This window comes from Mirounga angustirostris, unplaced genomic scaffold (assembly GCF_029215605.1).
Source record: "Mirounga angustirostris isolate CCGP_5_RB_7025 unplaced genomic scaffold, mMirAng1.0.hap1 SCAF_9, whole genome shotgun sequence".
Classification (NCBI taxonomy): domain Eukaryota; kingdom Metazoa; phylum Chordata; class Mammalia; order Carnivora; family Phocidae; genus Mirounga; species Mirounga angustirostris.
Genome location: NW_026991717.1, coordinates 44,862,799 through 44,877,044, shown reverse-complemented (window position 1 = coordinate 44,877,044; position 14,246 = coordinate 44,862,799). Strand labels below are relative to the sequence as shown.

The 14,246-nt window shown below is 42.1% G+C and overlaps 1 protein-coding gene and 1 pseudogene across 2 annotated transcripts in view; both read right to left on the bottom strand.

Moving 5' to 3' along the window:
• The window catches only part of RORA (RAR related orphan receptor A), a 717,927-nt gene that overhangs the window by 81,900 nt on the left and 621,781 nt on the right, over window positions 1–14,246 (bottom strand). The gene's annotated exons all lie outside the window — the stretch shown is intronic.
• LOC123862798 (U4 spliceosomal RNA) lies at window positions 4,972–5,096 on the bottom strand (annotated as a pseudogene).

Sequence of the window (14,246 nt, the reverse complement as noted above, 5' to 3'; positions counted from 1 at the left end):
CCTTCACTTCAGAGCTCAGCCAGGCCTTTGCCTCCTTCTCCTCCACAGGTCTGAGGAGGGCTCCTCCTGTGGGCTCCCACTGCATCTCCCCCTGCTCTAATCTGGCGCGGTCACTGTGTTGTGACTTTATGTGCAGCTCAGGTCCTCAGAGGCCTGGGAGCTCCTTGCAGGCGGGGATCACCCCTTCCCATCTCCCTGGTTCCAGCACTCGCTACCGTGCCTGGCACAAAGCAGATGCTCAATAAAATAGGTTTCTCTATTGCCTACCCTCACTCCACCAAAGTATTCTGAAAGAGCCCCCAACCCCAGTTTGCATGACGACCCAATCTCAGAGTCTGGAACAGTGTATTTCTGTGAGAGTCCTGTGGTGCTGTGATCTTGGGTCAGGAGAGCAAGGAGGTTAGAAACACAGCCTCGAGAGCCTGACGGGCTTGGCCTCCCTAAGCGCTCCTAGCTCTGTGATCCTGGGAAGGTGTTCGGTCTGAGTCTCAGCTCTGTAAAAAGGGGGATGAAAGGCTCACATGAGTATTCAGTGTGGTAATAAGGCACTTCACAGTGCTTCACACAGAGGAAGCACTTTAAACATGGTAGGCTTAGGACACATGTATCACTGTTTACAGTGGCAAGGCTTGGACAATGCAGAATTCGAAGCCTCCCACATTATATGAGGAGAAATATCATCCAAGTGCCCCTTCCACCAACCCCATCTGATCAGATCATATAACTCCTATCTTTGGGCACCAGTGAAGGCCCTTATTCAGTGTCTACTATGTGCTAAGTACCTGTTATGGGCGAGACACTGTAGTAAGTACCTTCTATGTGTAACTCCCTACTTTCTAAAATCCCTCTGAGGTCAATCTGATGACTGTTTTACAATTGATGACACTGAGGTTTAGAGAGGTATGTGACTTGCCCGAGATCCTTCAGCTAGTATGTAGCATTTCTGGGACTGGAACCTTGTATTTGGAAAAATTTCCAAATCCATACATGTTCTTCCACGTATGCCAAATGTCCCACATTCCTTCCTATTCATTTCTGTCATGTCACCTGGAAGAGCCAGGAGAGAAGGGGACGACGAGAGAACAAAACACGGAGTTAGGAGAGAGGGAAGGGGAGGTGGCCTTGGAGAGGTGCACTACTCCATCTTTCTGTGGAAGGAGGGCGATGACTCTAAGCCAGGAGAGCACAGAAAAGGGAGATGCTTGACTATGGAAACACAGCCTGTTTGCCTGAGGCCATCCTTAGGAGGGTCAGAACCTTTAGCAGAGAGCTAAAAAGTGCACAGGAAGCATTAAGTCTTAGAAGAACTTCATATTCCTGTAACAATATCCCCATGCCTTCTGATTCACTTTCTCCTCCTATCTTCCTCACAAGTTTTTCAAGAGCCAATGTTGGAAGGAAGGAAGGAAAAAAGGAAGGAAGGAAGGAAAAAAGGAAGGAAGGAAGGAAGGAAGGAAGGAAGGAAGGAAGGAAGGAAGGAAGGAAGGAAGGAAGGAAGGGGAGGGGAGGGGAGGGGAGGGGAGGAGAGAGGAGGGGAGAGGGGCGGGGAAGGGGAGGGAAAGAATGAAGGGAGGGAGGGAGGGAAGAAGGAAGGAAGGAAGGAAAGGGGAGGAGAGGGAAAGAAGGGAGGGAGGGAGGGAAGAAGGGAGGGAGGAAGGAAGGAAAGGGGAGGGGAGGGAAAGAAGAGGGGAAGGGATGAAGGAAGGGAGGGAGGGAGAAAGGGAGGGAGGGAAAGAAGGGAAGGAGGAAGGAAGGAAGGAAGGAGAGGGGAGGGGAGGGAAAGAGGAAGGGAGGGAAAGGAGCGAGGGGGGAGGAAGGAAAGGGGAGGGGAGGGAAAGGAGGGGAAGGAAAGAAGGAAGGAAGGGAGGAAGGGAGGGAGGGAAAGAAGGGAGGGAGGAAGGAAAGAAAGGGGAGGAAGGGAGGGGAGGGAAAGAAGGAAGGGAGGGAAAGGAAGGAGGGAGGGAGGGAGGAAGGAAAGGGGAGGGGAGGAGGGGAGGGGAGGGAAAGGAGGGGAAGGAAAGAAGGAAGGAAGGGAGGGAGGGAAAGGAAGAATGGGAGGGAGGGAGGACAGGGAGGGAGGGAATGAAAGGAAAACATAAAGGTTGCTATCAGGCCTTTGTGATACAGAGTTATGGCTTTGTATACATAACTGACACATATAAATGCCATTAGTTTCCCTCCTGTAAAGTCATAAATTCAATTTTATGTTTGTGAAGTGGTGGTACAAAGGAATTGAGAATAAACAAAATGTGTGTTAAAGGACAGTGAAAAATTCCAAAGCCTTGAGTCTAGAGAGTATTTTCAGTACTGTGAGTATATTATTTATATAACAAATGTACTAGAAGGCCCTAGCCTTTTAGTAAGCTTTTTATTGAAGTGCAACATACCTCCAGAAACAGGCATCACAAATGGGAGCCTGATGAATTCCCACAGAGTGAGCCCTCTCAGACCAACATAAAAATGCCTTTTGGTTTTTAAATCATCTCCTATGCCTGGGTCAAAACCACTGAGTAATGCCAAACTTAATGTGTAAAACTAATAATTTTAAGTTTGGGTGGCAGGAAAATGCTCGAAATTTAACAAAATGTACTGCCTCAAAAGAGCCATTTTACTTAAAAGAGGATAATTATCTTGGGCATTGGGAGGAAGTTTTGTTTTCTTTTTCACCACGAGTGGGCATGTGGCTCTTTCTCCCACCCATCTTGCAAAGGTTAGAGCTTCGCCTTCTCAACAGCCCAAGGAGAGGATGCTGTCTTCATCTCCTTCCTCTCTGCTCCCATCCTTCCCCCACATTACCATCAGGAGCTGTTCTGAAACTAGGCCACCTCACTTCCCTTAGCCCTCCTCATTTTGGGCAGATCCAAGAGGCAATGAGGGGCTGTTTCTGGTGGCCAGTCGAGCTGTGGACCACAGCATAACCTCCACTGACACAGTGAGGGTGTTTCAGCTTCTACCTTTAGTTGGCTACTAAAACCATGCCAGGAGTGAAGTAGCCCCATACTCTGACATGCATCTCGCTCTAAGGGCACCGAGTCCTCTCTGAGTTACAAGAGTCAGGAGCAAGACCCTAGAAAAGCAGAATGTGCCCAAACGCATTTGCTCCCGTTCAACTGACAGCCTGTTGACAGGAAACCAAATAGAACCAAGACCCGTGTGCCCCCTATTTGATAATAACAAAGAGGCCAATGGCCCAGCTCCATGGGACGATGTAAATGCCTATATGTTAGATGCCAACAAAGCGATTACAAAATTAACAACAAGTATTTGAGCACGGCTTTCTAACTGCACGTTATTCTTCACAAGAAACTTCAGGGGAGGCTGGACATTCATACATTTAATTAGTCTAATGGAATGGATTCTGCCAAGCACATCTGAAGTTAGTCGAGGGCTCAGCCTTCCTGCTGTGTCTTCAGTGCAAACAGACACCTGGGCAGAACTCTTCCCTCCTAGAGAAGGTCTGAGGGGGTACAAATGTGGACGGCAGGTGACGGGATCCTTCACTCGTGCAGTGGCGGGACCTGGGAGGGTTTTCTTTCCATCACTACATGCGGTAATGAAATTCCCCAAAGGGCCGGCATTCGTGGGAAAGTCTCACATTTACCAGGATTTGGAATAGCTCTGGAAGTCACACTAATGTTACAAAATATTTTTTCCTCGGTATAAGGCCAAACTGAAAAGACAAATAGCAGTAATTTACTGCAGTTTTTGCTAATGTAGTTTGCAGATGATTAAAGATAAATGTTAAAGCCTCTGTAAACCACAATTTTATGCCAAATCTGTTGTATCAAAAAACAACAAAAACTCTGAAAATGTAATATCAGCAATGATTCTAGTCTTCCATGGCCATTAAAGGGAAAGACTATAAAGAAAATAGAGATTAGAAAATTCATTTTTGAATTCATGTTTGAAAGTGCTTTTTTTTGTTTAATATATAATTCATGGCTTATCTGTTGAATTTATCTAAATCTAAAGCCCTTTCCATTGTTACCGTGTGCTTTGTCACAAAATCTTCCATCTCCTAGAGTAAACTGTACAGCAGTGATTCTCAAGTTTTTTTTTTTTTAAGATTTTATTTATTTATTTGACAGAGAGAGACACAGTGAGAGAGGGAACACAGGCAGGGTGAGTGGGAGAGGGAGAAGCAGGCTTCCCGCTGAGCAGGGAGCCTGATGGGAGCTATGATCCCAGGACCCTGGGACCATGACCTGAGCCGAAGGCAGACGCTTAACGACTGAGCCACCCAGGCGCCCAACTTTTTTTTTTTTTTTTAAGAGAGAGAGTGTACACGTGTTGGGGGGAGGCAGATGGAGAGGGAGAGAGAAAATCTTAAGCAGGCTCCACACCCAGCACGGAGCCCCACACAGGGCTCCATCTCACAACCCTGAAATCATGACCTGACCCAAAATCAAGAGTCGGCTGCTTACCCGACAGAGCCACCCAGGCATCCCCCCCCATTTCTTTTTTGGTTCTCCAACTTTTTGGTGTCTGGCATCTAGATCCCTTTATGTATTTAAAAGTCCCAAAGAGCTTTTGTTTATGTGGGTAATGCATCAGTAATGACCGTATAAAAAATTAAAACTGAGAAAATGTAAAAATATTTACTTATAGTTCTTAAAAATAATAGTAATAAACTCATTACAGATTAACACAAAGTATTTTTATGATAAATATGTTTTCCCCAAAATGGTTAATCCGAAGAATGCCATTCTTTTTACATTTTTGCACATCTCTTTAATCTCTAGATTATAGAAGACAGGTGGACTCATACCTGCTTCTGCATTCTGTCTGTTGTGTTCTTTTGGTTGAAGTACATGAAAAAAATCTGGCCTCACACAGACACGTAGCTGGAGGAGGGTTATTTTATAGCCTTATCAGATAATTTTGGATAGCCTTCTTTGATATTACACCAAAACTCCCCGAATGGTGGTTTCTTAAAGTTAGTTGGAATATGAAACCTGAAACCCTCTCGTTATTTTTTGTACTCTGTTAAATTCAAATAGATTGGTATATTTTGTACTTTGGGAAAAGTTTTCAATTAGCAATAATCGCGCCTCAGATAAACCTCATTGGCTACAATACTGCCACTGGGCAAAGCTTATTTTGTACTTTGAATGAATCTTCTACCCATGCATTGGTCACTTCGAAACTATTAGTTCACGGAGTTATGTAGTTCTTCCAGATGTTGCCATATTTCATTACTAAATGAGATTATATCAAGCAACCACATTTATTAATATCACCACCTACATCATCAGGAACGTCTTTAAATATTGAGAAGCAGCCACATGCATGGTGTTGGATACAAGTATTCCAAAATTCTATTTGCCTAAAAGCTTGAGCTTATTGGCAATAAATACTGCCAGCTATTTTTCTTGAAGTGACAGGCTCACTTGGTTCATTTTTGAGAAAATATATGACCTATACCTAAGTCTGAATAGCTAGTCAGTCGTTCTAGTAAGTAAAAGGCATTCCATTCAAAAAGCAGCTAGTTCAGCTATTAACTCTAACAATGGCCCAGTGCTTTCCCCCTCCCCCCCCAAACATCCTCCTTCAGTACGTAGCAGAAGCGCTTTATGTGTACTTCCCATTTTGTTATAAAGAATATTAAAAAGACTTGTACTTGAGGGTTGAAATTTAATACACTTAATAATCTTTACTGCTTCATCAAGGACATTCTCAAATGAACCTGGCACTGTTTTGTTAACAGCAAGTCCGCAGTAATAGCAAATACGATGATGACTTGTACAGGTTGGTGTCCCTGCCTTGATTCCTGCAAAGGTGCCAGTTTTACCCCCCAAGGCTTTGGCACTATTCATGCCAAATGGTCGGTACAGTGAAAAGGGCAAATAATATCTCAGTGTTATTATACAGATTGTTTTTTATCTCTTGTAACCCTTCAAAGGGCCTCGGGGCCCCCAGGGGTGCCTGGATCCCACGCTGAGGACCACTGCCACAGAGGATACTGACGGTATAAATCCACTCTCTAATCTGCTCAGTACTTATGTCCTTGTGGGCTTCACATAAAGAAGATTTAAAAGGTTTATTTCTGTCTCCACCCTCCTGCCCTCCCTGCTTAAAAAAAAATTCCATTGTGGCAATTCAACATAAATTGTGTATATAGAACAAAGAAATTGCAGTACTCTTGATTTCATCAGCATTTTCCTCCCTAACAAGGAAAGCTGCTCCACCAAGCTATTGGGAAAACTATCTTGAGTTATAGGAAATATGACCTGCTCGGTCCCCCCTCTATCCCATGTAACACCCAACCCTCCCGAACCCTATCACCACTTCAGGGGTATTTCGGATGAGCTCTTAGTAGTGTCCTCAGAAATAATTGGGTGTCCTAATTCAGCCACATGCAAATTAATGCTCCCCTAAAGAGGCCTTATTATAATTTCCAACCCTTGATGTCTACATAATCCCCTATAGTTCTTTAACTTTTTGCTTTCTAACTTCTGTTTACCGATGCACTACTTTTGTCAGCTCAGTATAGCATCAATTAGTAACACAGTTGTGTTTATTAGGTCTCCCCAGAGCCTTGAGAGAGCTGCTTTGTATTTATTAATGACTACACAGAGCACTACTATTTTTCAATAGCATTTAAAAATGAGTAAATTACTGAAGATGAACTATAAAAGAACCTCAAATTTCAAAGGCAAGCAAAAAAAAAAAAAGGCACATTATTTCAAATCACCCATAATACTTGCATGGTTAATTTTATTTTCAATTTAATATTAAGGGGGGGGGTCATATCTAGACTCTTCTTCCTGTTCTACTTTTGGCATTTTTCATTCTGGAGTAGAAGCCATTCAATTTATAGAACTGAGGTACAGATCTGGTGATTAATTAAGAGCCGGTTTAACAGGTCCAAATTTCATTATCACACACACCTGTTAAGTAATGCACACCTGATTCAGCAGACATCCACCCACAAGGTTAATTTAAAAAAAATAAAAAGCAAACAAGAGAGAGAGAAAGGCATAACTCCACAAACTTAGGTCCAGTTTAATGTTCTCAAGAATAATTCTAAACCACCAACTTGAAATGTATCCAATTTGTACTCTCTTATTTTGTGAATAATTGCCTGTATTCTATTAGGTGAATTCAGAGCTGCCCACACTGCTACAGAATTCGTTACTTAAGGAAATCAGAGAGACCAATCTCCTGTGCGATGAATCTTTCCTACCCAATCTTAAAGTGATGGGGAGCAATTATGACACTCATTTGCCCTGCTTTTTCTATATTCCTGGTCACTTCTGAAATGAAGACGCTGATCTGCAAAAATCACTTTGCATTCGTGAAAGGAGCTATGGGAGCTCCCCCTGAGCATCTGGCTATGAGGCAGAAACATACCTCAGTGCACTTCCTTTGTCTTGCACTTCGTCTTTGATGTGCAAGTCACTGGTGGAGTAAGCTGTGATGGCTTTGATGTTGAACTTCTAGACTTTATTGTTACTAGCATGCCTACAAGGAGAGCTGTCAGTCATTTCTTACATCTGAACAACCATGTTTCTTTACGGCACCCCTTTTTACAAGCATCAGTCCTTAAATACATGTTTTCACATTCCTGATTACCACACTATCTTTGTCGGGGGAGGGCTATGCTCAAATAACTACGGCACCCACATTTTCTGTAAACACCCTGAGGCATCATCAGATGGCTGGTAACCAACCTTCTTCAACAAGAGAAGCCTGAGCACAAAACATATTTCTAGCAAATGAAAACATTCTGAAAACGCTCAAGCCATCTTAACAAGTCAAAATGAGTACGTTAGCCAGTATTTCCCCTAAGCAGCCATTGAAATCACAGAGAAACTTCCAAGCCACGTTAAAAGGGATTCTGAATGCAGTAGCAGCAGGAGGCTCAGAAAGTCGGCCAAAACTTCGAGACATCTTAACTCATCTTAAACAACTTTGTTTCTCTGCAATGGTGGAAACAAAACACTTCTGTTCTACATGATTTTGCTTGTGACAGAAATACTGATGTGAAATAGACTTCTGCCAAACCAATTATTTTATTAAACCATTTTCAGAAGCTGCTTGCTGTTGCGGATGCAATGTAAGCTAGAAGATGATTTTTCATAATTTAACGTCTGAGGCAAACATATGGCTTTGTATACAACGTGTGTACAGTTCCTTAAATATATACACACAAAATAGGCAATATGCTCATCTTTAAAATTCTCCGTTGAAAAAGACACGGCTCTAATTTCATTTACCAGCTCCCATCAGATTTACTTTTCAAGCTCCTTTATCACTTCTGGAACTGCTGAATATTATCAAACCCCACTGGGACATTCCACACAAAAAGGAAATAAAGTTAAGGTGCTTACATCACACCAGCCCAGTTTATAATGAACTGCTACCTTTCTGAATAAATGTTTCAATGAAATCCAAGTTCTTAGAGATACTGGATCTCTAATGAGGAAGTACAATGACTTTATTTTTCATGACAGAGCTGAGTTCTGTTATTTTCCTTTTGTAAGCTGGCAACATAGGAGATACTGTTTCTGCTTGCTAATAAGCTGCAAACAATATATTAGGAGAGACTCAATTTTGTTGGGTTTCTGGCCTAGAATACTTGGTAAGGAATACAATTACTGTGGTATGCAATGGTTAAGATGATTCCAGGGTTTCCATCTTTATGCAACCTCCCTGCCCCTAACCTCCTTGGTTTTAACTCAACCATCAAAAATGGAAAAGGCTTTGAAATAGAATTTGATAAATAAGGGATTTCTGTAATTTACCAGAACTAAGTCTGGACATATTTATTATTAATATTAATGAAAGCTTGCTTGTTCTTAAATTTATTTAAATCATTGGCTAAAAGTAATCATCTTTTTCTACCTTAAATTTTCACTTTTGAAATGAATGGATTAGCTGATTGAGGCACCTACAGCAATTAAGGGTTGAGACAGGGAATAAGGACACTAGAAGGCATTCATCTGTTTCCTCCAAGTCTTGAACAAGAAACTAGATCATCTTTCTGTTTGAATAGAAACATTTCATCAAATGGGAGATCTGGAAAAGACCTTGATGGCTATCAAGTCTCTCGAACTTAACAAATGGGGGAAGCGAGCAACTGAGGTAACCTGACAATTATTTGAGTAGTAGATGTGAGAGGAGAACCCACATCTTCCCCCACCCAACATGAAGGGGGGTGGTTTCTGCCATCCAATGCTGTTTCCCTGCACTGGGGACCAATGACTCGTGTGTAAAGTCAGGGTGTTGAACTTCAGGGGTTTCTCAATCCGAGTCAGACGGGCAGCTTAAAAAATTAACAGTACTTGAGTCCCACCTCAAACCAATAAAATCAGAGCCTCTAGGAGTGCAGGCTGGGCTTGAGTATCTTTAAAAAGCTCTCTAGACAGTCCAATGTGCAGACAAGGTTGAGAACTAAGGGACCAGATGACCTCTATGCACCCTCCTGAGTCTACGGCCGAACGTTCACTATCAGTTGGAAAAAATTCTTGGACTGTGTTCCCAGACATTCATCCAGGAGGCCATACACATTTCTAAGCCATCACACTGTTTGCCTGTTAGCCTAGCTGTTGTCACTACCTGTTCTTATCTAGTTCATTTATGTGTTTACTTAGGTATTATCTAGCTCTTCCCCCCCGAATGTACACTCACCAAGGCCGGAGACAAAGCCCACTGTGTTCACTGCGGCTTCTACAATCCACAGCATCATACCTGCCACAATAATGGGATATCGCACCACCATTTTCCAAAGAAAGAGGGGTCTGGAGTTGTGGTGTGGAAGGGGGTGGGCTGCCTTCTCCATCAACCAGAGCAGTTCTGTTTTTCTCAGTTTCACCAGACTAGAATCGAAGCTGTGTGAAGGCAGTGTTGTGCTTGCCTCATTCATACTCAGCTACCTCCAGTGCCTGGAACTGGGCAGACCTGAAAGGTGCGCCGGGCCTGAGAAATACTTGTAAATAGGAAGCACTGATGAGACTGCCAGGGCTAGAACCTTTACTTTGTTGCGGACAAAAGCAACATAGAAAAAACATCACTGTTTTCCCTGGAGTTGGTCTCGACTCCTACGGCACAATCCCCAGCCTACCCCCACTGGGTGGTCAAAATGGTGGCAAGAGCCAGCCCCTGGGGCTCACTAAATGCCGGAAGGCCAGAGCTCCCCAGGAGGATTGATGCAGAAAAGGCAGTGTTTGGGAAGTATCACCGGCACCTCCCACACCAAAGTCTCAGGGTGTCCTGCCTGTTTGGGCCACTTGGGGTAACAGATTTGGAGTATGCCCACTTCCTTCCACACGCTAGTAGAGAAAGACCAAAATAATCAGAAGATTATGTCAAGTGTGTTAATAACATCCAAATAATGGCAGAAATTGCTCATGTTGGGCATCTCTTCCAGCCTGAAAGGAGATTCCGTGGACTGAAGGGAAGGCTCACGCTTATGCTAATACCATTTACCTTTCTGAGCTCCACTCTCCACACCAAAGACCAGAGCAATGCTTCCCAAACTTGCCAGATCCTCAGTCACCAGAAGAGCTTTGACAAATTCAAATTCCTTGGTCTCACCCCAGACTATCGGAAGCAGGATCCAGGCAGGTGGTGATGGAGAATGAGGGTTCACTTTTTAAATGCTTCCCAGTTGACTGTGGGCCACGAGGACCAAATGGAGAGAATCAGGCTCTCTCCGGCTGGGACCTACGAATCTCCCTTTTGAACAGGCTCTCTGGGTTATGAGTTGTACTCTCAAGTTTCAGAACCCCTACTTGAGGCAGGGTTTTAGAACTAAACTCTGGCTTATTTGGAAGGAAATCCTGTTCGCACATAAGTATAATGATTGGCTTTATCCAATTACAGTACCATTTCATTGTGTGTGTTGCAACTTCTCCCTTATTTTAAATGGCATCTCGCTCACGGAAGCTGCAAACCTATAAGAACAACGGTTTTAAAGCAGCCGTCTCTGGCTAAGTGTGGCTGCCAATCTCTCAGTGCATTTTTTAGACGCTAATTCACGGCTTAAGAGACACAACTGGGGGGCAGGTGTCTCAGCTCTATAATAGCACAGAGGTGGCCCCTGTATAACCCAGCACACAGGACGCACTTAATAAGAATTTGCTGAAACAAATTTATTTATTTATGCCGTGTTCTGCACAAGATTTGACATGAAATAAACAAATAAAAGAAGGGGGGGAGCCCCAGCAACTGAAAAATGAAAATAACATTCTATGAAAAAGAGAGTATTTGTCATGTGGTGAAAGAATCACACTCCTGGGTGGCGTAGTTTAAAAAAACGGTTTGCTTCAATAACTGATCTGAAACTTAACCACAAGTCTTCACTTCTGAACCACTATCTTATTTCTATGATGGAAAAGTTTAAACAGCAGGTTCTTCTTGCTTTTATCCCACCCCCCTCCTTGTTTTTCACATAAAGATGCAATGTCACCTTTCCAGTAGGAACAAGGGAGCCTGTCATCCTTTAAAATCTCGGTGATTACCCGTCATTATTATTATCCTAGTTATTCCAACTTGGCTCCGAAGCCTTGACTTCTTGAGCAATGCAAAATTCATGTAAACCTGTATTCTCATTCTTCTGCAAGGCCTCATTTCCTTAAATGATATTAAAGGATCAATACTTATTTCTCTGATTCCAACACAGAAATTAGATTGTTTTATGATTGTTTCACACTTGATATGCCACCGAAATCTGAGCCTGCAATTCACTCGTATTATCTATTTATCCTAAAAATTACAGAAATGTATTCTTATTTCTATTTTGTGCAGTGTTTTTTAAAGCATAAACTCTATATGATGTTCTAAAAATCTACGTAACATATACTCTATATTTTGGGCAAATTGCTTACACTGAAATGAACCAAATGATCTAACCATAGTCTTCATATATCAAGTGGTTAATAGTTTTGCATCCATGTTTAAAATTATTTTATTAACAAAAAAAGCTACAATAGTTTATTTCTTTCTAAATGTTTGATCTTTTTTGGAGAAAAAAATAGCTCTAGGTTTAAAAAGGGAAAATGCAGATCAAATGACAATCTCTTTTTAAATGTTACTTGAGGGTCGGGGAATAGAATCAAGGTTGAAACTAAAAATTACAAGGATTACCACTAAGGTCGTAATAACTGTTTACTCACAAACCAAATCTCATTTACATCCTAAAATTTAATATGGAGCCAAACAGAATTTTGTCATTCAGCTTTAAAACTTCCCTTACTATCAAACAAGGAAACTTTTGAAATTCGTTATCTCCACCACAGTTGCATTTTTTTTTTTTAAGATTTTATTTATTTATTGGGGAGAGAGAAAGCACAAGTAGGCAGACAGGCAGGCAGAGGGAGAGGGAGAAGCAGGCTCCCTGCTGAGCAAGGAACCTGACATGGGGCTCGATCCCAGGACCCTGGGATCATGACCTGAGCCGAAGGCAGACGCTTAGCCATCTGAGCCACCCAGGCGTCCCAACACAGTTGCATTTCTAATAACCATTTAAAACAATGCACTACACTTTGGAATCTGATGAAGAATGCCCCACAGCAAGTGAAAACATAATTTCAACCTTTGACCCCTCCACTAGCCTGATGGGAAATTCACTGGCACCATAATCGCTTTCGGCTTTCCGCGAATAAGTAACCACTAGAGGGCAGCCTTATCTCAGAACTGACACCAGTTTGGAGGAAAACACCTCACCAATGCTTCTCATGTGCCATTAATTACTTTTAGAATATCTTTGATTTTCCTAGATATTTAACAGCCAACTTCAGTTCACCTAAAAGCATTTCTAAATAGGTCAAAAGTCCACTTTCACAAATTATGATATCACACAGACCGGTCATGCGATGGCCTAAAGATACAGCCTAGCCTATGTATCTTTAAAAATTTAAAACAAGATTTAAAAATCTTTACTCTTTACTACGTGGCAGGCTAAGTGCTGAGTCAATCATGCCACAGCTAGTGCTGGGGTTCCACTTTTGGCAACAGAATCTCCAGAGGTTCTAGACAAACTTAAGTATGCGTGAAGAAGAAAGAAACTGACCAAGATTGCGGGAAGACTGACAGGATGGAGTGCAGCGGAGAGGGTCAGCAAAGATGAAGGTCAGAGCTGTGTGTGTTTCATACTAGGAGTCTTCAAACAGCTGACAATCTTTCACTTGAAAGATGGATTAAATATGTCTACACAGCCCCCAAAGAAAGGATCAGAATCAAGGGATTAAAAATACAAAGAAGAGACTTATGCTTGATATAAGAAGAATTTTCTAATTTGAGATGGAATAAGCTATCTCGAACAATAGTGAGTTTCCCGTCGTAAAAGGTGTTCAAGTATAACCAGACAACCATTTGGCAGGTATGATGTGGAGAACCAAAGGCCAGTAGGACACGTATCTGAGTGACTTCTCGGGTTTCTTCTCTCCCCAAGACTCTATGAAAGAACACTGCTTTGCTTTCAGACAAACACATCTCAATCCAGTCAGCAGAAAAGTAAACACCCATCAAGAAATGAGCTTTTGCAGATCTATCTACTTGGAAACTTTTACTCTCGTGTGATTTTCTAAAAGACAACAGATTTCTCAAGAGTATGTCCACAATCATGCCCCTTCGCTGTCATGGAAACACTCGGGACAGCACTCACAAGCCCAAGGCTTCATCAGCTTTCTACATAAAGGCATATTAAAACTAGAAGATGCATTTGTGAATGCTCCCTTTGCCTAAAGATAAGTGGAACACATACAGATAAATCTCTAGCTCAATTCTATCATAATGGAGGTAGGTTATACAGGTTAGCTGCACTTCATAGTATTCTGTATTCTTCAGGAAGGTAATGCTTACATTTCACCCAGATCCTCTTATAACAAGCAGACTTAATGAAAATCATGGATGAAGAGAGCTAATGATGAGCAAATAAGAATAACCCCATTTGTACCAAATTGATTTTATTAAATAGTAATTTAAAGATATTAGGCTCAGCAAAGCATTACATAATCGAATCTATTTTTTTCTCTTATAAATGCCAGAGTTATAATTTTCACTAACTAGAGGCAAAGTTATATCCAGGACATTTTCACAGCTTCTTCTAGGGGAGGCAGCATGAAAATAGTGGAAATTAGGACTCCTGTCCTTGCTTCACCATTTATCAGCTGGAAGAGCTTGGCTACAGCAACATAACCTCTAAGAGCTTCACTTCAGCCAAAAACCATGAGAGTATCAGTGACTTTCCACAGAGGATTAAATGAGATAAGAATGTTTGTAAAACATAAAGTACAAAACAA